The sequence below is a fragment of the Heteronotia binoei genome, chromosome 4 (genome assembly GCF_032191835.1).
Source record: "Heteronotia binoei isolate CCM8104 ecotype False Entrance Well chromosome 4, APGP_CSIRO_Hbin_v1, whole genome shotgun sequence".
NCBI lineage: Eukaryota > Metazoa > Chordata > Lepidosauria > Squamata > Gekkonidae > Heteronotia > Heteronotia binoei.
The window spans coordinates 142,431,397-142,457,479 of NC_083226.1; positions in this window are offsets into that span (position 1 = coordinate 142,431,397).

Genomic DNA, 26,083 nt, shown 5'->3' on the forward strand with positions numbered 1-26,083 from the left:
GTCACCATAGGCCGGTTTAGGGGAACCAAAGATCAGGCAGTCAAAGTTTGCCACCTATCTTGTCTCTTTTAAATATATATAAAGTCCTGACCCTTTCACACAACAGGTCCCCTCTTTCTCATCCCCAAGGAATCTACCAGACAGGAGAGCCCAATCCTTTTCATCAACCACCCCGCACTCAAACATTTCACAATACTTTTGGGGTTGGGACTCAAATGCTGCTTCAGTCACTGCCACCACTTATTCATATCCTAACACACATACATGTGTGCATGCGCACACACGCACACACACATTATATATACACCAAGACCTTATACGTGTGTGTGTGGGTTTCTACCCCTCAGACTGGACACATTCAGACAGTTAAATTGAGGAGTTTAACTTTTCTGGAAGGTTATCAACAACATTGGTGTGATTAATGAAAACACATACACAATTTTTTTTTAAAATACAAACTTTTGAACTATAACACTATTCATGTTTCCAAGCCTATTTGCCAAAAGTTACCAATCTCTCAGTCAGTGTTAGGCTATTGTTTTGTCCCTTATTTTTACAGTACTCTAGATCTTATTCCAACTGTCTTCTAACTGAACTAACAGTTGTAACTACCAGCCCTACTCCTAACATTCCATCAGATCTCACTGGCTGCAAGAAGAGAGATGCTGAACTGGACCTAACTGTCACAGTAGTGTATCACAATATATAGCTGATTCCACTGAAATCATAGTGCTGAATTAGCATCTCCAGCATGTACGCTCAGTTACTGATTCCTGTGTGCATATAACAGTAGTGGGGAACCTTTTTTCTGCCAAGGGCCATTTGGTTATTTATAACATCATTTACAGGCCATACAAAATTATCAACTTAAAAAACAGTGCTCCACCAAGGAAGAACGATTCAGGCCAGTAAAATTAATGCAAATAATTGTTTTTCTATTTGAAGTGTTGGGAAGAACCTAATTTGGCACATACACACACACCTGGCCCACTGCCCTAGGCAAATGCCTAGGTCAGGGCCTCTTTTTATAGAAAAAGCCCAGCAGGAACTCATCATATTAGGCCACATCCCCTAATATTAGCATATTAGGTTATACACTCATTAGCATATTAAACCACACCATCTGGGAAAATCAAGAGCAAATTGAACTGGTGGTAGCTGGCTCCTAACACCCTCCCCTTTTACCCCTCCCTCCCTCCATGTGGAAACTGCAGCTGCTCCCAGCAGCCCTTTAAACGCACCCACATACCCCCGCAGCAGTCCTTCACAATGCCCACTACTCAGGCTCCACAGAGAGAAAAAGAGAGAGAAAGAGGAAGGAAGGAAGGGAGAAAGAGAAATAAAGACATGGGGGGAAGAAAGGGAAATGAAATAAAAGGAAGAAAGGGTAAGAAAAGAAAATAAAGAAATGGGGGAGGAAAGAGAAATAAACATAAATAAAGGAATGGGGGAAGAAAAGGGAAGAAAGAGAAATTAAGAAATGTGGGAAGAAAGGGGGAAGAAAGAGAAATAAAGAAATGGGGGGAGTAAGTAAGTAAGTAAAATTTTATTTGTATCCCACCCTCCCCCACCGAAGCAGGCTCAGGGTGGCTAACAGTATCCATAAATAAACAATACAATAAATAAAACATTAAGATTAACATTTTAAAAACAAAAAAGGAAGGAGAAGAAAGGGAAATAAAGAAATGAAATGGGGGAAGAAAGGGGGAATAAGGGAAATAAAGAAATGGGGGGAAGAAAGGGAATAAAGGGAAATAAAGAAAGATGGTGAAGAAATGGAAAGAAAGGGAAATTAAGGGAAATAAAGAAATGGGGGGAAGAAATGGAAATAGAGGTAAATAAAGAAATGAGGGGGAAACTTACCTGAACTGTGACAGTGACTTTTCCAGGTCCCACAGTGATCCTGGCTGGCCAGCCAAGCTCCAGGGAGGCTGCTGCACAGTGCAGCTGGGCCCCATGATCCTCACTGGCCAGCCAGGCCCCAGAGAAACTGCTTCGTGGCTCGGCTTGGCCAAGCAATCTCAGACCAAGTGATCTTGAGGGCCATAAATGGCCCTTGGGCCAGACGTTCCCCAACCCTGTCATATAACATCACACAGTAGAAAATGTATTGCTAATGTTGCAAGAACATTACTGCAAATGCAGGTACACCTATTGTAAATGCTTATGATCAAAGTCCCAGTGAGTCAGACAAATAGTACATATAGCTCAGAATTTTGCCGATAAGATCTGGTGGTAGTTAGTTATAATTAAGTCACTGAAATCTTTAACCTCTGAGTCAATGTTGGCAGTTTCTGTATAAAATAATCAACAGCCAGATGGTAGAAGAACAGTTGCTATGCTCAAGAAATATATACAGTGAGACTGTGAAAATAAAAATTTTATACTTCGTGGTGGAATCTCACTGGTGCTTGCTTTATGGAAGAGGTTAATGCATGAAAAACAGCAGCATATTTTGTAGAATTGTCACATATATTTGCATTGAAATTCTTATTGACTCTATTAGGGCTTCAGAGCAAGGTCCGCTAGACTCAGGTTCTTGCTGCAGAAACTGATCAAGTGATTTCGGACTAGTCATAGACTTTCAGCCTAACCTGCCTCACAGGGTTGTTGTTCAGATCAAAGGGGGGAGAGGAGAACGATGTAAGCTTCTTTGGACCTCACCACTGTGGAGAGAGACTGTCCTTTCTCTAGGTGGAGCTTGCGGGGACAGGGGAGGTGATGGAAAGCTGAAGTCAGAGGAGCAAATAAAAGGAAGGCGATAGGTTGCCAGTTCTAGGTTAGGAAATTCCTGGAGATTTAAGGGGTGGAACCTGGAGATGGTGGGGTTTGAGAAGGGGTGGGACCTCAAACAGATACAATGCCATATACTGCACCCTCCAAGCCACCAGTTCCTCCTCAAGAACCACTGTTGCTAATCTTCAGGTGACAGCTGGAGATCACTCAGAATTACAACTGCTTTCTAGATGGCAGAGATCAGCTCCCCCTGGGGGAGGAATGCCTTCACTTGGGTGGGTGAGAAGACAACTTGGGGGGGCACTTGCCCAGAGCCTTTATAGAGCCTGTTGTATTTTTCTCTTCAAATAGCGTCCCCTCACCATATCTGCTCCTAGGTATGGGTTCATATGAATGAGTCTCACTTTCCAGTCTGTTCCATATTTACCTTGGGGAAGCCTGAACTTTAAGAAGAAAACCTTTCCTCCAATATCTCCCACTCTCCCACTAAAAGGGCTTAGATTTTACATCTGATTTGAAGGGATGTTGCTAAATAACTACCTTATTTTTCGAACCATAAGACGCACTCCCCCCCCCCAAAAAAGTGGTGGGGAAAGTGTGTGCGTCTTATGGAGCGAAGGTACCTTCCTCGGGGGGGGGGGATCTGTTGCCTCTGCCTCCGATCCCGGCGCTTCCCCCACGCCTGCCTGCCTGGTTGCAGCTTCTTCCAGCAAGCGCTGGGATCGCTCCACGCTCCCCCCCCCCGCAAACCCAGTGCTTCGCGAGCGCTGGCTGCGGAGAGGGCAGCATGCGTCCTCCGTGCCTGTCTGCCTGGCTCCAGCTCTGACGCTTACAGCAAGCGCCAGGATTGCTCCCTCTGTTCTCCAATCCCAGCGCTTGCTTTAAGCATCAGAGCTGGAGCCAGGCAGACAGGCACGGAGGAAGCACCCGCCCCCTCCGCAAACCCAGCGCTTCGCGAGCGCCGGCTGTGGAGGGGGCAGTGTGCTTCCTCTGTGCCTGTCTGCCTGGCTCCAGCTCTGATGCTTACAGCAAGCGCCAGGATCACTCCCTCCGCCCTCCGATCCCAGTGCTTGCTTTAAGCATCAGAGCTGGAGCCAGGCAGACAGGCATGGAGGAAGCACGCTGCCCTCTCTGCAGCCGGCGCTCGCGAAGCACTGGGTTTGCGGTGGGGGCAGCGTGGAGCGATCCCAGCGCTTGCTGGAAGAAGCTGGAGCCAGGCAGGCAGGCACGGGGGAAGCGCCGGGATCGGAGGCAGAGGCAACAGATCCCCCCCCCTGCCCCGAGGAAAGTGCCTGTGTCCTATGGTCCAGAGCGCCTTATGGTCCGAAAAATACGGTAATTTATTAACTAGATCCAAGTGGGCAGCCGTGTTGGTCTGAAGCAGTAGAACAAAGCAGGAATTAAGTTGCACCTTTAAGACCAACCAATTTTTATTCAGAACATAAGCATTCGTGCGCTCTCTTAAGCACACTTCATCAGACAAGGGATTCAGGTATTGTGAGCTGAAATACAAGCAGTCTGGCAAACTAACTGGTCACTTGGTCACAAAAAACTGTGTGGCTAGGCCATTTGGTCTGGATAGCCGTAGAGGTAATAAAATTCTCTACCAAATGGTGTTTCGGCAAATCTAGGTGAATCACAATTTATCAATTTATCACAATATATCAATTTATCAACATCAATGTACATATTAAACATCTAATGCCAGACTAGAATGATGTTTATTATGTATAGATTGATGTTGATAAGTTGATTGGGTGGACTACAAGTTGGATATACATGTCCTTTTGTGATTCACCTAGATTTGCAGAAACACCATTTGGCAGAGAATTTTATTACCTTTTATGGCTATCCAGACCAAATGGCCTAGCCACATTGTTTTATGTGGCCATGTGACCCGTTAGTTTGCCAGACTGCTTGTATTTCAGCTCACAATACCTGATCCCCTCGTTTGATGAAGTGTGCTTAAGAGAGCGCACGAAAGCTTACGTTCTGAATAAAAATTGGTTGGTCTTAAAGGTGCAACTTGATTCCTAATTTATTAACTGGAATTTTAATGTAATAGGATTCTTCTGTGCTTAAGTGCACCTTGATGAATTTTTGAGAGGTCCTGATTAATGGGCTGGAGGTAGAGCAAAGATACCCTTCAGCGGCTAGATGATAGACACCTGCTGCTAAGAACTGGGAGGTGTTTTAGAAGAAGAAGAAGATATTGGATTTATATCCCGCCCTCCACTCCGAAGAGTCTCAGAGCGGCTCACAATCTCCTTTACCTTCCTCCCCCACAACAGACACCCTGTGAGGTGGGTGGGGCTGGAGAGGGCTCTCACAGCAGCTGCCCTTTCAAGGACAACCTCTGCCAGAGCTATGACTGACCCAAGGCCATGCTAGCAGGTGCAAGTGGAGGAGTGGGGAATCAAACCCGGTTCTCCCAGATAAGAGTCCGCACACTTAACCACTACACCAAACTGGCTCTCTTAGATGCTCTTTTCTGCCTGAGCTATTACCTTTTAAGTTTGCATCTGCAGTGTTCATAAAAGAACACAGTGCAACATTGGATAATATATTGCCAGACAGCCACAGCCAGAGGGTTTCATTCTTTTGCTGCCGTTTTGGTGCAGTGATTAAATGTGTGGACTCTTATCTAGGAGAACTGGGTGTGATTTCCCATTCCTGCACATGCACTTGGTGGAGTGACCTTGGGTCAGTCATAACTCTCTCAGCGCTGTTCTGTTCAACACCAGTTCTGGGAGAGCTCTCTCAGCCCCACCTACCTCACAGTGTGTCTGTTGTGGGGAAGGGAAGGGAAAGGAGATTATAAACCAGATTGTGAAGGATGGGGTATAAATCCAATCCCTCCTCCTCCTCCTCTTCTTTTGGCAGGTCTCTTTGGCACATGCCAAAGCCATGGTTTGCCTGAAGGTTACCATTATTTGAACCTTCAGTGAGATAAGATTCATAGTAACACAGAATCCCTTCTTCTTTCCTAATAAACAAGCCCCACTTTATTGGAGAGAAGAACTTTTTAAGAAATGGCTCAGGTACTGTTCAGTTTTAAAGGAATTTGTTAAAGGTTGAATTGGTACAAAGCAGAATCAAGCAACAAAATCCATCTATTTTAAACTTTATCAACCAACTTTAACAAATGGAATCAAGTCATTTTTGATCTGATTAAACTTATTTAAATGTCAAGGGCTGTTGTTTAAAGTATTCCCTTTAACTTAATTTGGAAACTTGTTTAGTAATGAAGACATCTGGAAATGGGTTATCCTACAATGAATTAACCTAATCAACATTGAAAAGAAACTTTCAATTAACTATTGAGTTCTTGATGTATATAATGAATGGTTCTAAATACTGCTGCATCTTGAATGAATCACCTTCTGATATGGAAAACAAAGAATTTAAGAAATTGTTTTATATTGATTTCGTCACCCCAGAGTCGGAAACGACTGGTGCTTGCACAAGGGACTATCTTTTTTATATTGATTAAAATAACAATTGGTTTATCTTAATTAGTTTATTTCTAGACACTGGATCAATTAATTACTTGAGTTACTTTACATTTGATTCATTCTTTATAATGTGAAATAGATTGACACAAAATATTGTTCTTTTCTCTGTATTAGTCTTTGTATGTCACATAATTTTCTGTTAAGCACCTTGTGAAAATGCAGAACCTCTGCTAGGTAGATTAGAGAGGTAACAATCCTGCAGTGATTGCAGGGTTGCTGATGTCTTGGTCTGCTCTGTATTGGGAATGGGGAACATCCTTTCTTCTGTACCTATTGGAAGACTATCTGAAAAGAGCAAAGACAGACACAGAAGTTGATAATAGTATCTGAAACAGATTGCATGTAGGCTCAAGAATGCAGTAGGTGGTGGTGAATGACAGTCATGGTACTAAAGTGCTCTTCTGGTTCCCATGCCTTATACCCTTTTTTTCCTAGCTGTATGCCACTCTTTGAGATTTATCCTTTGGGGCTGAGGGCAGGGTTTTTTTTGAGCAGGAATGCACAGGAACACAGTTCTGACTGGCTTGCTATCCGGGAGTGTGGCCTAATATGCAAATGAGTTCCTGTTGGGCTTTTTCTACAAAAAGTCCTCTGTGAAACAATGGTGATATCAGGGGGTGTGGTCTAATATTCAAATTAATTCCTGCTGGGCTTTTTCTAAAAAAAAAAAGCCCTGGCTGAGGATATGAGGTCACTGAGCTGGAAAGCACTGACATTTCTTTCTGATCAGAGTTCTCATTTAAATGGACTGTTCTGATCTACCTTGTTCCAGTCACAGAATGAACTAGCATGCTTTAATTAAATTAATTTAATGTGTTAAGTAATTTGTAGTCTGAATATACATTGAACTCTTAGCCTCAGCAATCTATTGCCTGTGTTTTTTGTTTGCAACAGAATTGTTACTGCAGTGCAAATCACCCTCTCCGTCTTCTATAGCTTCCAGTTACAGTGTGGGTTTAGTGTTGCTTTTGTCACCTGAAATCTCCTATTCATTCTTCTCTTGGCTCTTCCATGTTAATAAGTCTCATATATCAGTTGCACGCAAGGCTTTTTTTGATCAGGAACGCATGGGAATGCAGTTCCAACTGGCTTGGTGTGAGGGGGTGTGGCGTAATATGCAAATTAGTTCCTGCTGGGCTTTTTTCTACCAAAAAAGCCCTGGTTTCACCATCCCAGATTTAATTGGAAAGGGTGAAACAGAGTCTAGGTGGGAGAGGACATAACTAATTGCTGTTGCCTCCCATATCTACAGGCAATATAATAAGCACTGTACATGCTATATTTTCAAATACCTTAATTAGTAATATTTGAAAATGCTCTGATTTTGGTGAAATGTTTACGAAAACTTTGCTAGATGTAATAATAGTTTGTACTTTCATAGAATTTATTATTTAGACCCTACTCATAACTTTGGTGGTATAATTACTGTTACAGAGACACCATCTCCTAAGATAGGTTGGTTATATACGTATATTTTGACCCCTTGGTAGCCTACATCAAGAGGTTCTTGCTAAGAACCTCAACAATTCTGATAGGAGGTATGAATATAGTGAAAACTAAATATTTGCAAGACGTATTTACATACAGGATTACCTTGCATCATGACAAGGACATGGCCTATGTGATTTATGGGGCATTTCAATTATATAAGTGTATAGCTAGGAGAAGAAATACCGATATGTCTCAGTCTTAGGATGGGAATGTACAGAATTATTTCTAGTGTGACATCTTCCTCAACTCACATCTTTGAACCCTACATGGGATAAAATCTATAAAAATATTAGTATAGCCATCAATGCCTCAGTTGTTCAGTAAGTTACAGACTATTCATTCCATTATAAAAAGTGCCCTGTATTATCTGGGGAGCAATATTGTTGGCACAAAGCAACATACAGCAAAAGAATGTTATGAAAAATTCTTGCCACAAGTATAATTAAAAAGATAAAATATGAATTAATATTCTGAAAAATATACATTGAAATTTTACATGCAAATCTAAATTCCAAAAGATATTCAAGCAAGAAATGACAAGATCAAAAGCATTCTGCTTCACTGTCTGATGGGCCAGAAAACATCCCTCAAAACAAATTTAGATTTGATGCTCTTTTCCCAATGCCAAGCCATTTCAAAATGGCATTGCCCATAGGTTTTCTTTGATTAAAAAAATGAAAAATAGATAGTCAAGCTACCTTTGTTCAGATTCTTCTAAAATCATGCCCTTTTTAATGTCTGAAGACCTCTGAAAAGCTCAAAGATCCATCATTTATATAAGCTTTCACAGACAAAATTGAAAACTACAATCAGGATTGGTTGGGAAGGTTGGCCAATAGTTGGACTGTTCATCACAATGACTATTCAAATTGGGTTTTGAAACTTTATGTAAATGTAATAGTTTTTAAAATCTAGTACCTCAGAAATGGTGAACCAGTAGCATAAGCCACTTCACTTAATTTTAGGACCAACCAGGTCAAAAGACCTCCCTCCAAGTATTGTATAACTCCTGGATAGCACAATGTTTAAATTTATAAGTAATCCGAGACTTCTATTGCTGGAGTGGTCAACAAAAGAAGTTCCATATTTATACAGCTATTTAAAATAAGTAATTTAAGACTAGTTAAAGGGAAGGCTTTGGGCCTTCACAGGAGATCGAGCTGGTCCAATTAACTGATCAAACATTTAAAATCCAGCTAATAAAAGCTATGATTCCTCATAGCCTCTGAGATATATTGATACAACCATACATGGACCACACATGTACAGCAGCATGCGTTGTCAAATTTCATTATATTTTTATATACGGTGGTGTCCCACCTGCTGTGGGGGAAAATTTGAGTGGCAGTTGACCCTGCACTGATGCCATGACATCACTTCCAGTGTGACCTGGAAGTGACATAATCATGTCAGAAGAACAACACTCTAGCAAAGTCTAGGGTGAATGCTAAAGTGTTGCCCTGATGCAATGCACCAGAAGTTACATCATGGTGTTGGTGCAATGCCCAAAAGGGCAGGCAATTCTATTTTTACACCAGTATGAACAAGGATGTTAGAGCAGTATCATGATCATTGCCTACCCTATTAATATCTTACTTTGATGGCACAAATGCTGATAAAATTCTGAAATATTTACTACATAATGAGACTCCCATTATTATCTTACAGTTTTTTTTTCCTCAGGGATAGAGCCAAAAATTCCATTTTCATCTGAGAGTTTTGATGACAAAGTGCACATTTGGGCTTTCAACCTTTACAATTATGAAACATCAGCTGAAAATAAAAAAGTGTGCATTTTATGTGCCATACAAAGAGAATGAAAATGTCACTGCTCTTCCTCAGCTATTGATCTTATGCTTCGTTTGGTGTCTTGGAATTAAGGTGGAAGGTTGAGTTTCCAGGACAAATCCTTGAGGACACCTACGACATTTTAAAAAGCCTAACAAACTGTTTTACATTTATCTACTTACAATATTTGTATATCACTTTTTCTTTGCATTACAGGACACAGCAAGCTTACAGACTTTAAAACCACTGTCCAAAATTCAAAACCATTAAGTTATCACCTACTAATCTCCAATAGCCATCAGTCCCTTTCTGACATTATTCATATCTCAAAAGGTGAACAATTACATTAAAAAGCTCTAGAGTGAGCAGTCAGACTTGAAGAAAATACTCCAACCAAATACCTACTAAATACTCAAAACACCTACCAAGCCAAAGCCAAATGTCTGTAGAGCAAAAGACCAATGGAATAGTTAGGGATGGGGCTCCTCAGCTCCAACCAAGGTGCAGCTTTGGGAGGTAGCTGCAATGCAAAGCAAACGACAGAAAACTTACTGCAACCAGATGCTACTGAATAGTGCTGTTGTAAGCAAAAAACACTACAGTTTATGGTAAGTCTTACAGGAAGTGCTCCCCCTCCTACAGTAGAGCAAGTAAAACTTGGCAGATGAAATTAGAGCAACTGGAAATTACCAGGCAAAGTTGGAAATTAGGCTTTCACTTCCTAGGCAGCAGGTCTTGTACTACCTCTAGTAGGCTTCCCAACCCCCCCCCCCCCGCCCTGGCAGGGGACCCCCACATTTGCAGCCTCCTCCCCCGGTCTCCAAATATCCGGAAGCAGGGGGGGCGGGGGGGGGAGAACATGCATGTAGGCATCATGCAGTTGTAGAGCTCCTGCAGGTTTAGAAACCTGCAAACTGATCCGTTTAAGGCTGTTCCTTTAAGGCTGCGCAGGAAACAGGAAGGGCTTCATTGGAAAGGGTCAGTAATAGTTTCCATGGAGAACGGCCCCTCCCTTTCTTTCGCTTTCATTTTCACAGCAAGTAGAGTTCTGCAGGAAGAAGATCTAGTATGGTAAGTATTTGTGTGTGTGAGAGAGGGAGGGGGCAGGGGATTCCCTGGTTTGGAGGCCCTCTCCCCCCCCGCTTTAGAAAGCGTGTGTGTGTGGGGGAAATGTCTACTGGGCACTCTATTATTCCCTATGGAGAACGATTCCTATAGGGAATAATAGGGAATTGATCCGTGGGTATTGGGGGCTCTGGGGGGGGTATTTTTTGAGGTAGAGGCACCAAATTTTTAGTATAGCATCTAGTGCCTCTCCCCAAAATACCCCCCAAGTTTCAAAACGATTGGACCAGAGGGTCCAATTCTATGAGCCCCCAAAGATGGTGCCCCTATCCTTAATTATTTCCTATGGAAGAAAGGCATTAAAAAAGGTGTGCTGTCTTTTTAAATGTGATGGCCGGAACTCCCTTGGAGTTCAATTATGCTTGTCACACCCTTGTTCCTGGCTCCACCCTCAAAGTCTCCTGGCTCCGCCCCCAAAGTCCCCAGATTTTTCTTTAATTGGACTTGGCAACCCTAACCTCTAGGTAGGGGGTTGAATGGCAACAACTGGAGTTCTGCTGGTAGAAGTTGAGCAGTTGGTAACCTGCAGGCCAGGATCATACTTTTACTCTCCAGTCTCAGGCTGCAGGTCTTTTATACCATCTCTAGGCTGAAGGTAGAGTTGGGACAACTGGAAGTTAGGAATTAACTTTTGGAAAATGGAGACCTACCATTTTTGTTGTCCCTGGTGTCAACAACGTTACTTCTTTCAGTTTGTGCCAGAAGTGATGTCACAAAGCTGGGGAGGAAATGTCTTTTTCACATCCATCTCCCCTTTGCCAGTCTGTTGAATGTTGACAGAGAACGGAAGGCCTGGCCATGAGGTCTCCTATTAGCCCCCTTACTAGAACTTGCTAGGAGATAATGGGAGACCATTTTTGGGGCTGAGCACTCCCACATGGGCTGTCTGTCCTGTACCCAAGTAAAGGCATAAAACCTTTATGAAGAACCATAAACTGCCATGATTTCATGGTTTAAACTTGTGTGTGTAAAATGTGGCCCAATTGCAGCCAACTTATGGCAATTTATGGTAACGTTTTCAAGGAAAGTGATTAAGCAGAGGTAGTTTGCCATTGCCTTCCCCTGCAAAGTCTTCTTTGGTGGTCTCTCATTCAAGTACCAAGCCTACATACCTTCCAAGACCCATGAGTTCAGACTATACTATATAATTCCACATCCCCAAGGTTTAAATAGGAATCTGAATACATGTAAGATATTAAGATATCTTTAATTATTAAAGACCACCTGTTCCCAAGATTTATAGAAGAATTTAACCCCTCTCCAAAGAAACAACTTAGCTGACATAGCCAAAGTATGACAAATGAGGGCAGAGGGTCAAGGCACACATTTTAACACCTGTTGCTGTGGCAAGCTTACAGACATCCAAACTCTGTTAAAACAGAGCAGTGATTTTCAGCAGGAGAACAGAGTAAAGGATCAAACCTCCCAAGTTTTCCTTTTCTCTGTCTGTTTTCTTAGCATAAATTCTCCCATTAAACCACAACCATATGGCAGCAGCTTGTAAAAGGATCCACAACTATAGACAATGTAGTTCTTGTTTGGATTCTGCAAGTTGGCTGATGGGAAGAAAGAAATGCTGAATGTAATATAGATATTACATTGTCTACATAACCCAATCCACTTATCTATGTATTACTACTTCTTGAACTTAAAGAAAGAAAATTAATTTTTTACCTATTAGGAGAATATCTGAAAACCACAGAAGAAGAACCAGAATAAGTAGTCTGAAATGAAAGTAGAATTATTATGATCTCTTTTGACAGTTATTAAATGGAGAAATTGATTTTATATTAATGCAGACTTCTAGCTGATTTTTTTCCCACTGGGAAGAAAAAAACAATAACCAGAGAAAAGGAAAACTTGGGAGGTTTGATCCTTTTCTCTTTGCAACTAATGAGACACCTGAAAAGCCAGCACTGGAGGTGGAGTGGAGAGCTCCTGCACAAGATGGCATGGAGGGCTAAAAAGGTAGTGGAATGGGTGAAAATATTTCCTATTTGTACAAGCAGAAAGTTTGGATGGTCTAATGCAGGCAAAACTGTCACCTGTTACTATCAAGGTTGTCAACCTTCAGGTGGGGCCTGGGTATCTCCTGGAATTATGACTGATCTCTGGATTAATCAGTTCTCTTGGAGAAAATGGCTCCTGTACAGTACAGTACAGTCCCAACTGAACTCACCCACAGGGAATTGCTCTGGATAATTGCAGTGAAACCTACTGCTTCTGCCTTGTGCGTAAAGACATGGAATATCTTGATGGAGAGAGACTGGAAAATTGAAAAGAGCAGCCACCCCAAGCTCTGCTACTGAAAACAAATTATTGCCAGGCTCCTAATTGCTTCTTGCGGCATTTCCTTGTCATTCTCTTTCATGTCACTTGCTGACATGGAGCTCCATATTCAGCATGATGATAGCTAATCACCACACTGCGACCTCCTTGAACTGTAGCTGCCCATATTTTTTAACAAGCGGAGGAAGGGGGTGGGGAAAGACCAGAACAATCAACACCCAGGCGGATCTGCAGTGCTGACATGCCATTTATTGCCATTCTAATTTGTTAAACTGGGTTCCCAAACAGCTGTCTGCAAAAAAATCTGAAGGATGAGAAGAAGAATTTTCTTCATTTGATTTGTGAGCATGGCATATTTAATTAATGTCCTTCAATTCTCCTTCTCTGTGAGACAATTGAAGAATTTATGTCTTTACCTTAATTGTCTGTTCAAGAGTGCTCAGAATTGTCTGGAAATTTGTTAAGTATGACGAATCTGTTTCTCCTCTTTTCATTGATGTTAACAGCCAGGTGTGGCCAGAGGAAGGAACTGAAGGACTGTTATATTAAGGGTGGGTGGAAGATCTTTGGGCAGAGTAAAAGCAAGATAGATACTGGCCCGCATCCTGTAGCATACCTCCTTGCCTTGTTTGCAATTTTCTGAATGGCAAACCACTGTAGTTTCCCCTCCCCCGCCCCCACCTGCTATGGGAAAAGGCTGATTATAAATGAGCAAACAAACATTATTGCCTCAGGATATGCTTACTCATTATTTGGGTCTGTCATCCAAGAAGTTTTAGTTTTGAAGGAGACTGGAGAACTAACAGAATTCTCACACCTTCACCAAATTCCACTTCTAAGGATTCTTTGAGGCAAACTTGTATGAAGTTAAACTGGTATAAAGTTGTTAAACATCTTTAGTGTAGCTATACCTCCAGCCTTGATCATCTCCTCAGAAGCTCATAGGTGGAGCCTTTAAACAGCAATGCAGGTACAGAGTGCTAGATGTATAAATCTGTCCCGAAGGATATTTGCTTTCAGATCTGTTGGTGATGGCAGTTACTACCCAGAGAGAATCTGATAATCTCCAAGGATAAGAGGAAGGTGTGTGCATGCACATTTTTTTGGGCTCGTGCGGTAGTTTTGCTTCCCTCAACCACATGCTCCTTGTCCTGTTAAAAAATAGACTCCTCATTTTACACATGAATAAAATAATGTAGCCACCTATAACACACCTAGTTTGACCATTAACAGCAAACCCCCCCCCCCAAACAAATCTTCATGACCAACACCTTATTTCCTGAGTGTCACATTCTCTCTGTCATCAGTAATCTACAGCCTGTCCTACATAATGATATTGGTTTCTCACAGGCCTTGGGTGGCAGGCCTTTCCTTGCTCATCTCCTTGCTCATCCTCCAATGTGACATATGCCATCATGAGTCAACAGTGCCCTTCTGTTTTCTACATAGGACAAACAGGTCAGTTCCTACAAGAAAGAATAAATGGACACAAATCTGTCGTTAAAAATAGCAGTATTCAAAAACAATTTGAAGGACATTTTAATCTACCAGAAGGCTGTTTCTGACCTCAGAGTCACCATCCTTCAACAAAAGAACTTTAGAGAGAGACATCAGTGTGAGACAGATGAACTGGGGTTTATTCACACTACTCCTCCCTCCAGGTTAAAATGACTCACTGGGCAGTATTCTGCCATCCTTGTGTGGAAACAACACAGAGGTTTCCCACTTTCCTCTCCTTTTCTGCAGCTCTTTTTGATCCCTGGAATTATTACTCAGGGGGTTGTGGAATCCATGCAGAGCAACAGCCACGAGAAACAGTGTGTTGGAGTTTGGAAGGGCAAGGGAATAAAATCAGCCCCTTTTCTTACCAAGAAAAAGAAGGAAGAGGAAGGAAGAGCAATTCCATCCCTTTGTCCTCCTCAACCCCCCTCCCCTGGCTGGCTATTCTTTTGTGGAGTCCTACAACTTTGGGAATGATCTTTCAAGGGGTCAGAAGGGGCTGCAAAACCAGACAGGAATGCAGGAAAATGAGGTGTTCCTTGCATTGAGTAGCAGGATAATGCCCACCCTTTTAATAACTTTATCATAACCAAACCTATGACTGCTGGTTTTTTCTACAAAAAGAACCCTATTTGCTATGGGGATAAAATGAGAAAGGGAATGCCTAAGTTCCCTGGAAAAAGGATTAGATAAAATGTTACTAAATAGACAGCTTATAAGTGGGGGACCCTCAAGGACTTGTGGAGGGTTTGTCATAACCTTTCACAACTATTTTCCCTTCCCCTTCCTTAGCAGACGTTATACCTTCTCCCCTTTTCCATTTGCCTTCTCTCCATCCCAGCCACCAAGCAACCTGACTTTATCTGCCCCTTGTCTTCAGCTTTCCCTCCTTCACTTTCTCTCTACCCTGGAAATCTATGGTTCAGATGAGCAATGGCACCCATTGGGTTCATTTGTGTGGTGCGGAATCCCAGGGGTGGAATTCTAGCAGGAGCTCCTTTACATATTACGCCACACCTCCTGATGTAGCCAATCCTCCAAGAGCTTATAAGGCTCTTTGTTGTAAGCTCTTGGAGGATCAGCTACATCAGGGGAGGGGGCTAATATGCAAAGGAGCTCCTGCTAGAATTCCACCCTTGGGGAACCCACAAAAAATTGAGGGGGCACCTTACTTTCTGTATTTCCCTCTCCACATTGTTTTGTCTTCCTCTCCTCCTGGCAACCCCCACATTTTCACCTTTCCCTGCTTCTTTCTCTTCTTTCCACCAATTGGACTACCTTTATCTGCCCCTCATCTTTGGCTAGATTTATATTTATTTATTTCATTCATCCATTAACTTTAATTTAATGTTTAGATTTCTATCCTGCTCAATCCTGCAAGTGGGCTCAGGGCGGGTACATGAGGTAGTTTACATCATTCTCCTCTTCTCCATTTCATCTTCACAACAACCTTGTGAGGTAGGTTAGGCTAAGAATGCATGGCTGACCCAAAGCCACCCAGTGAGCTACCACAGCAGAGTGGAGAGTTGAACCCGGATTCCCCAAATCCTGTTCTGAAACTCTGATCACTATACCATACTGGTTTCATGGGGCAGTTGCTGATGAACAGTAGCAAGTTGGGAATCATGAAAGTTGTGTTGTAGCAAGTTTCCTGGTGGTTGCTGCCGGTCCTGGCCCCACTGAATTCAATCGCAAGAGTCCACAACAGCATTCCCCCTGCCTTTTCCTGACAGAAAGTAAGGCTTGAAGGCTGACATTCTTGTTGCGGTTGCCTAGGAGTGGCCACTGAGGGCATTTGTTTATTAAACATTCAAGTGCTGTTTCTGTTATTTTGGTTTTTTAAAAAACTCCGGTATTGTAAAGTGAGTTCAGTCATCTCTTAAGCAGCAACAGTTTGTTCAAGAAGAACCAGTCACAAACAGCACAGACAACTTCACTCAATATATACACTGTGGCTGAGTTAAACACGCCCCGTTTAGTCAGTGGCAATCCCTCCTATTGGTCTCTCCAGGAGCCTTCATTTGCATTTCCTGGAAGAAATGCCTCACATCCTGATTGGCTGATTCTAGGAGAACAGGCAATCGGAATGCAGGCATCAGGATCCTGGAGAGTAATGGAAGCATGCTCCAAGCTTAGGCCTACTAACAGCGAACACTGAACACAGCAAATACATAACACCCAGTATAACTTTTTTTAAAAAAAATCTGGGCTTTTTGTAGAAGGATTTGCCCGGTCATGGCTCTAGTCTCTGGATTTAAGTATTCACAGATCTGGCCATATTGAGATTTATATATATTGGTAAGATATTTAATTAAGGCTAAACAGATACTGAGAGGGAAGGTGGCATGGTATAGTATGATCACGTCAGTCCTGAACATCTAAGCAGGGCCAGTATTTGACTGGGAGACCACCAAGAAAGGCTCTGCAGAGAAAAGCAATAGGAAACCATCTATGCTTCTCACTTGCCTTGAAAGACCCTTGATGGGGTCACTGTAAGTCAGTTGCAACTTAATGGCACATATGTACATAAATAGATGCTGGAGTGGGTATGCAGTGATAGAAAAGTTCTGCTTATTCCTGAGCAATGGACGCTCTGGATTTAGATGAAAAACACTCATGTTCTCATCCGACATATGAGACCGTATCTGAGAGAATCCTGTTTTGAAGAAGACACATAAAGGAAATCTTGGTTGAAAATAATGCAGTCACTTGTAAGTTTACCAAAATGTCTGTTTACAGATTAGTATGCATTTCTTCACTGGAAAGCCTTCTACCATCCTTCTTAGCCCTGAAGTGTTCCAGTTGTCTTGGCTGTTACTCAGCAATGCCTCACTTTCCTCTGGGCAAAAAATCACAGACTATTGGGTTATTTATAAGTCATCACATCCCATTTTTTTCTTCTTTTCGTCTTTTTTGCTAGAAGCACCCGAAGCATTAACTCGATAGATGACTTTCAACATTTATTTTGAATATCAAAATTATGGTAGACATTGTTATTGAAGTAATACGCTAGCAGTCAAGGCACCTAACTGCAATCTCACCAATTAGTAATAACTGCTATCATATACAGCTATAAAACTTTTATTAAGGGAAAATGACATTTTAGCTTTATTATATTCTCCAGTATTATTGTTTAAAATTCTGTACATATAAAATGTTTAAGCTGCGCCTTGCCAAAGGCTGAGGACATCTCACAGAGGTCTGAGAGGAGCAGAGCAGAGCAGCTCTGATAGCTGAGACAGCTGGAGAAGTTGCTGAGAATTTCTGAGTTTTGGAAGACTTCATTCTGAGGTTTGTGGGGCTGCCTAAAATTCTGAGTTGTGATAGCTGGGGAACTGCTCTTTGTTTGGTTGAGTGGGCTAAAGGTGAAGGAGATTGAGAGTGATTGAGAGTGATTGCTGCTGATTGCTTAGGAGTGCCTCTGCTCCACCCTCTTTGCATTTTAAGCTGCACCTTGCCAGAGAGCTAAAGGGCTCTTGGCCTGTGGCTCTTGGCCTAGGGGCTCCCTAAGGACCAGGAACCCAGATCCCTGATTTCCTTGTTCTCCCAATAAGGTAAGTTGACCCTCCAGAAGGGGAGCCACTTAAACAAACAGCATTAAAAGAGGACTGTATATTTTAAAAAGATATAAATATATATCATGAAAATAGAATGCCAGCAGGGGGGTGGAGGCTTTCCAGTGTTTTGCACTGAGTGTCACATGTATGACTATCTGCCCAAAGGACAGAAGTCTTGGGTGTGTGCTCGATGCAAGGAGCTCCTGGTCCTCAGGGAACGAGTTCGTACCCTTGAGGCCGAGGTGACTGCCCTGGAGAAGCAGAGACGGTCAGTTAGGCACTTGGGGAAGACTCTCGGGGGCGTATTAGATGAGCCCTGCTCTGAACGTAGCAGCCCCGTTGCTGCCAGAGAGAGTGAGGGTTGAGAGGGAAAAGGGCACCGTGCTGAGGATAAGGGGAATGCGCCCTCAGAAGGGACCTCTTCTTCGGTTGGTGAGCTGGAATCCTTTCACGCCAAGGAACCATCCCTGGGCAGGGGGAGACAGGGGGGGGGGTTGGTAGTTGATGATTGGATCCTTAGGCAAGTAGACAGCTGGGTGGCAAAACCGCGTACTGACCGTATGGTGACTTCCTGCCTGGTGCAAAGGTAGCGGACATTACGCGTGTAGTAGATAGGCTGATAGACAGTGCTGGGGAGGAGCCTGTGGTCGTGGTGCATGTTGGCACCAACGATGTGGGGAAATGCAGTCGTGAGGTCCTGGAGGAAAAATTTAGGCTGCAAGGCGGGAGACTTAAGGCCAGGACCTCCAAGGTGGCCTTCTCAGAAGTGCTACCTGTTCCACGTGCAGGGCAGGAGAGACAGGCACAAATTAGAAGTCTCAATGTGTGGATGAGATGATGGTGTAAGGAGGAAGGGTTTAAGTTTGTTAGGCACTGGGATGCTTTACAAAAGAGAGCTGTACAAAAGAGACAGTCTCCATTTGTCCCCGGATGGAACCAGGCTGCTGGCGCTTAAAATCAAAAAGGTGGCAGAGCAGTTTTTAAACTAAATCTTGGGGGAAAGCCGACAGGAGATGAAATGTCTCTGGTTTGGGAGGACTCATCTCAAAGAGATGAAGGGTTGGCTGCTATTTTTCTACCGGGTAACAGATCAGAGTTGTCCACTGTGATGGTGACAAACAGTATGGACTGTCTGCCAGAGTCTTGAGGCGGCAGGAGGAAGGTGGCGGGCCTAGCTTGCCTGGGAAATTATAGATGTTTGTATGCAAATGCTAGAAGTGTTCGAAGTAAAATTGGTGAATTGGAATGTTTAGTGTTGGGAGAAAACATAGACATTGTGGGAATTTCAGAAACTTGGTGGAATGAGGAGAATCAGTGGGACACGGTGATTCCTGGGTATAAGTTATATCGGAAGGATAGGGAGGGAAGGGTTGGAGGTGGGGTGGCTCTGTATGTCAGAGAGGATATACGGTCCAGTAAGACTGAGGTCAGAGAATTAGATTCCCTTTTAGAAATGTTTTGGGTTGAAAAAGAGGGCCCAAAAGGAAATTTAACTATGGGAGTTTGTTATCGCCCACCAAATCAAAAGAGAGAGGACGATTATAATATGATGGAAGGCTTAAAGATAGCGGCTAAACGTAAAAACTGTGTCGTAATAGGTGATTTTAACTACCCGCAGATTGATTGGGTCAATACGTGTTCAGGTCGAGAGAAAGAGATTGAGTTTCTTGATGCTCTCAGTGACTGTGCTATGGAGCAGATGGTCTCAGAACCTACCAAGGGTGGGGCGATCCTATATTTGGTCCTAAGTAATGCCCAAGACTTGGTGAGAGATGTAAAAGTGATTGCGCCACTTGGGAGCAGTGACCATAATGTTATTGATTTCACCGTTTGTATAAATAGGGAGTTGCCCCAAAAGACCACCACAACCACGTTTAACTTTAAAAGGGGTAAATTCACTGAGATGAGGAGGCATATGAGGAGGAAACTTAAAGGAAAGGTAAATACGGTCAAAACCCTTGGGGAAGCCTGGAGACTATTTAAAACTATAATCCTAGAAGCTCAGATAAAATACATACCACAAGTTAGGAAAGGCACAAACAGGCATAAGAAAAGGCCTGCATGGTTAACAAACAAAGTAATGGAAGCTGTAAAAGGTAAGAAGGACTCCTTTAAGCGGTGGAAAATCAGTCCAAGTGAGATTAGTAGAAGGGAACACAGGCTGTGGCAAATCAAATGCAAGACTGTGATCAGGCAGGCAAAAAGGGACTATGAGGAGCATATTGCAAAAAAACATAAAGACCAACAATAAAAATTTCTTCAAATATATTAGAAGTAGGAAACCAGCCAGGGAGGGAGTGGGGCCCTTGGATGACCAAGGGGTAAAAGGATTACTGAAGGAGGATAGGGAAATGGCTGAGAAGCTGAATGAATTTTTTGCCTCCGTCTTCACTGTGGAAGATGAGAACTTTTTGTCCACCCCAGAACCACTAATTTTGGAAGGGGTGTTGAAAGACCTGAGTCAGATTGAGGTGACAAAAGAGGAGGTCCTACAACTGATGGACGAATTAAAAACTAATAAGTCACCGGGTCCGGATGGCATACATCCGAGAGTTCTGAAAGAACTCAAAGTTGAACTTGTGGATCTTCTAACAAAAATCTGTAATCTTTCATTGAAATCTGCCTCCGTTCCTGAGGAGTGGAAGGTAGCAAATGTCACCCTCATCTTTAAAAAGGGTTCCAAAGGAGATCTGGGAAATTACAGTCCAGTCAGTCTGACTTCAATACTGGGAAAGTTGGTAGAAAGCATTATCAAGGACAGAATGAGTAGGCACATTGATGAACATGGGTTATTGAGGAAGACTCAGCATGGGTTCTGCAAGAGAAGATCTTGCCTCACTAATCTGCTACATTTCTTTGAGGGGGTGAACAAACATGTGGACAAAGGAGACCCAATAGCTGTTGTTTACCTTGACTTCCAGAAAGCTTTTGATAAAGTTCCTCATCAAAGGCTCCTTAGAAAGCTTGAGAGTCATGGACAGGTCCTCTTGTGGATCAAAAACTGGCTGAGTAATAGGAAGCAGAGAGTGAGTATAAATGGGCAGTCTTCGCAGTGGAGGACGGTAAGCAGTGGGGTGCTGCAGGGCTCGGTACTGGGTCCCATGCTCTTTAACTTGTTCATAAATGATTTAGAGTTGGGAGTGAGCAGTGAAGTGGCCAAGTTTGCGGATGACACTAAATTGTTCAGGGTGGTGAGAACCAGAGAGGATTGTGAGGAACTCCAAAGGGATCTGTTGAGGCTGGGTGAGTGGGCGTCAACATGGCAGATGTGGTTCAGTGTGGCCAAGTGCAAAGTAATGCTCATTGAGGCCAAGAATCCCAGCTACAAATACAAGTTGATGGGGTGTGAACTTGCAGAGACTGATCAAGAGAGAGATCTTGGGGTTGTGGTAGATAACTCACTGAAAATGTCAAGACAGTGTGCGTTTGCAATAAAAAAGGCCAACGCCATGCTGGGAATTATTAGGAAGGGAATTGAAAACAAATCAGCCAGTATCATAATGCCCCTGTATAAATCGATGGTGCGGTCTCATTTGGAGTACTGTGTGCAGTTCTGGTCGCTGCAAAAAGGATATTATAGCATTGGAGAAAGTCCAGAAAAGGGCAACTAGAATGATTAAAGGTTTGAAACACTTTCCTTATGAAGAAAGGTTGAAATGCTTGGGACTCTTTAGCTTGGAGAAACGTCGACTGCGGGGTGACATGATAGAGGTTTACAAGATAATGCATGGGATGGAGAAAATAGAGAAAGAAGTCCTTTTCTCCTTTTCTCACAATACAAGAACTTGTGGGCATTCGATGAAATTGCTGAGCAGACAGGTTAAAATGGATAAAAGGAAGTACTTCTTCACCCAAAGGGTGATTAACATGTGGAATTCACTGCCACAGGAGGTGGTGGCGGCCACAAGCATAGCCACCTTCATGAGGGGTTTAGATAAAAATATGGAGCAGAGGTCCATCAGTGGCTATTAGCCACAGTGTGTGTGTGTGTGTATATATATATAAAATTTTTTGCCACTGTGTGACACAGAATGTTGGACTGGATAGGCCATTTGCCTGATCTAACATGGCTTCTCTTATGTTCTTAAATGAACAGGTACCGGTGACAGCGTTTTTTCAAAGTATTTAAAAAATTGGTTACTCATCAAGAGATGAAGAGCCCTTGACGTCTCCCAACTCTCCCTTATTTGTTTAGAAGAACTATAGGATCAAGACCTAGTGGTATTTGAGAACATGACTTATCCATTCTGTTGCTCTAGTACTGGGGAAAGGAGGAAGTATATTATATACCGAAAATATGAGATTTGAGGGTCAGACTGGAACAGATTGAAATGTATTGCTAGTTGGGCATCCTCTGAGTGCTTGAGATCATGTGACAAATTGTTTTGTCACATGAGCAAGCATGTGACAAATTATCAAAGGATGCAGTTGTAAAGGACTCTGCTGGTGCTGGAAAAAACTGATAAATGTTAACTTTTAGTATACCTTGACATTAAGTTCGGGACAAGAACAAAAAGTTATTTCCTCTGTCTCTTTCACTAAAATGATTGTGCTGTAATGAAGTACTGGGTTGTAATTTCATCCATTCTGCTCTAACTATTCACAAAGGGTTTGTGCTGGGCACTTTACTCCATTTTAATTTCCCAGTTGGTTCCATTTGATATATTTTGATGAAATACTCTCTTTGGATCTATCACTCAAATCAGCACTTTTGATCTTCATATTTTTTCATTTATCTGCTTCATTTCTTTCTTGCATTCAGTCAAGATTTCTTAAAGAGTTTCTGCAACAGTGGTCTGTACCTTAGCACTCTGTTGAGCAAAGTTTGAACCTTTCTCTGTTTTCTTCAAAATTAACCTACGGCTCTTCATTTTTAGGCTGGAGGAAATCTTCAGAGTCTGCAGAGAGGACTAATAGAATGCAAGTAACTGATATTAGTGTCAGACTTCACAGTTTTCTCACTTTGTATATTAGACTTGCCTTATATATGTACAGCATGCCAAAACAAGAATAAAAGTGTAGATGCACAATTGTGTGAGATCAAAAAAGCATTTTAAAAATCTGATATTTAGGTTAATGGGATTATTTTGTTTAGTGCTACTTTTGGAATTATCTTGTTACATTCTTCTAATTCCATTAAAGCCTGTGGGCTTAGAAGGATGTAATTTGGTTTAGGATGGGAATGTCAATTAACTATGTTTAAAACAAAATCATTACTGGATTCAAAAGGGCACCTTGTACACATCTCATGTACTGCTACCTGAGCACTGGAGATTCTGAATTTTCCACTGAACAGATGAAGTTGCCTTGTACTGAACCAGATTACTAGTTCATCAAGGTCTACTCTGATGGGCAGTGGCTCTCCAGGGCATCAGGTGAAGGACTTGCACATCAGCCACTACCCAACCCTTTAAACTAGAAATGCTGGGGATTAAATTTGGGACCTGATTTTGTGTGTGTGTGGTGGGAGAGTACATAATACTGCCTCTCCATGTGATCCTCCAGGAGTTATAAAAGAATGATCTGCTGCTTAAATATGCGTTCTTTAGGATAAGGTTACAGCTAAACAACTAATGGGGGGAAATTGGCTGCTTAGCTTTCTGGCCCTTTTTCCTTTGCCTTTTCAGCAACATTTGTTAGCAAGGCTAGCTGTTCCTTGGACAATAGGGTAGCCAGCTGTGGACTGGGAAATACTGGGAGATTTTTGGGAGTGGAGCCTGATTTTGGGGATGGAGGGCAAGATTTGGGAAGGGGAGGGACTTCAACAGGTTATAATGCCATAGCGTCCACATTCCAAAGTGGCCATTTTCTCCAGATGAATTGGTCTCTGTTACCTGATCAGTTGTAACCTCAGGAGACCTCTACCACCTGCATGTTGGTATCTTTCTTCCTATCTGCCCTCTGTCCCCAGCTGTTTCTCTAGCCTACTTTCCCCACAAGGTCTCCCCCCTCCTCCTACTTTTCCCACAAGGCCATTTCTTTTTCCATCCAAACAACCAGAGCTGTGCCCACACAGGCACAAAGACAAGTCCTCCCAGACTTTCCTCCACCTGATCCAGCCACATCACCTACAGCCTCTTTGTCTAGCCAGGTGGGTAGGAAGAAACTGCTGTGCTGGTTGTCCTGCCCCCTCAGCCACATCTTCTTTTCTCCCCTGGCTCGGTTGACTATTGGCAGCCGTGACAGGTCAGACCAGGCTTCACACACCTATTGCATGAAAAATAGATGCTTTGCCATACCCCTTCTTTTAACTGCTGCTCCTGTCATAGCATTAGAGGCCAACATGGAGGCTTACTTTTGAGAACAGCATAAGCACTGCTATATGCATGAAAAGAAACCATGCATCCTTTTGGTTTACTTTTCTTTTTATAGCTGCTGTTCTTTCCAAATGCGTTCTTCCCAGCAGCAATCTATTTTAGCATGAATTCAGCTTGAATTTCTAACCCAGTGGTTTTCAAACTTTCTGTCTTCAGTGGACCATTCCCATATCAACTCATCTGCTGAGGAATCCTTGCTCATCTTGTATATTCACAGGATGCTGCGGAACATTCTGGTGCACCTTTATATTGGCTCTTACTGTTGTACTGTTAGAGTGGAGAGTGTAACTAAGAATACACACCAAACTACTCTGTATGTGGTAAGATTGAAAATGGTAATTATAACATAATAATAATAATAATAATAATAATAATAATAATAATAATAATAATAATAATAATAATAATAATAATAATAATAATAATAATAATAATAATTTATTTTTATATCCCGCCCTCCCCCGCCAAAGGCGGGCTCAGGGCGGCTTACAGACATGGCATTCCATGATTCAAATAAAACAATATACACAACAATTTAAATATAATCAGTTACATAAATAATTAAATAAAATAGATAAAATAGGTGCTATAAATACTATAAGTTATGATATCCACAAGATGGCTAGGTAACTACACGTCAGTTTAGCCGGGTTCTGTTTCAAAGGCAAGCTGGAAAAGAAATGTTTTGCAAGCCCTGCGGAATTGGTTCAGGTCCCGCAGGGCTCGTATCATCTCTGGAAGATGGTTCCACCATCGAGGGGCCATTACGGAGAAGGCTTGCTCCCTGGTAGTCTTCAGTCTAGCCTCTCTTGGACCAGGGATTGTTAGCAGATTTTGAGAACTGGATCTCAGTGCTCTCTGGGGGATATATGGGGAGAGGCGGTCCCTTAGGTAGGCAGGTCCTCAGCCATATAGGGCTTTAAAGGTAATGACCAGCACTTTATAGCGAACACAGTACACAACCGGCAGCCAGTGCAGATCCCACAGCCCAGGCCGCACGTGTTCCCACCGTGGTAGTCCCATTAGCAGCCTGGCCACCGCGTTCTGGACTACCTGAAGTTTCTGTGTTCGGTATAAGGGCAGCCCCATGTAGAGGGCATTGCAGTAGTCTAGTCTCGAGGTGACCGTTGCGTGGATCACAGTTGCTAGGTCGCTGCGCTCCAAGAAGGGAGCCAACTGCCTCGCCCTCTTGAGATGAAAGAAGGCGGATCTAGCAGTGGCAGCTATCTGGGCCTCCATTGATAAGGAGGATTCCAGTAGAACTCCTAGGCTCTTGACTTTGCGCACTGGTATCAGTGGCGCACCGTCAAAAGTCGGTAGGGTAATCTCCCCTCCCGGTCCGCCGCGGCCCACGCAAAGGACCTCAGTCTTCGCCGGATTCAACTTCAGCCCGCTCAGCCTGAGCCAGTCAGCCACGGCTTGCAATGCCCGGTCCAAATTTATAGGGACATCGCCAGCCCGGCCGTCCATCAGTAGATAGAGCTGAGTGTCATCTGCATATTGATGACAACCCAGCCCATACCTCTGTACAATCTGGGCAAGGGGGCGCATGAAGATGTTAAACAACATCGGGGAGAGAACTGCCCCCTGAGGCACCCCACAATGAAGTGGGTGCCTCTGAGACAGCTCCCCCCCAATTGCCACCCTTTGTCCCCGACCTTCAAGAAAGGAGTAGAGTCACTGTAAGGCTAGCCCCCGAATTCCTGCGTCGGCGAGGCGGCGGGTCAGCAGCCGATGGTCGACCATATCGAACGCAGCCGATAGG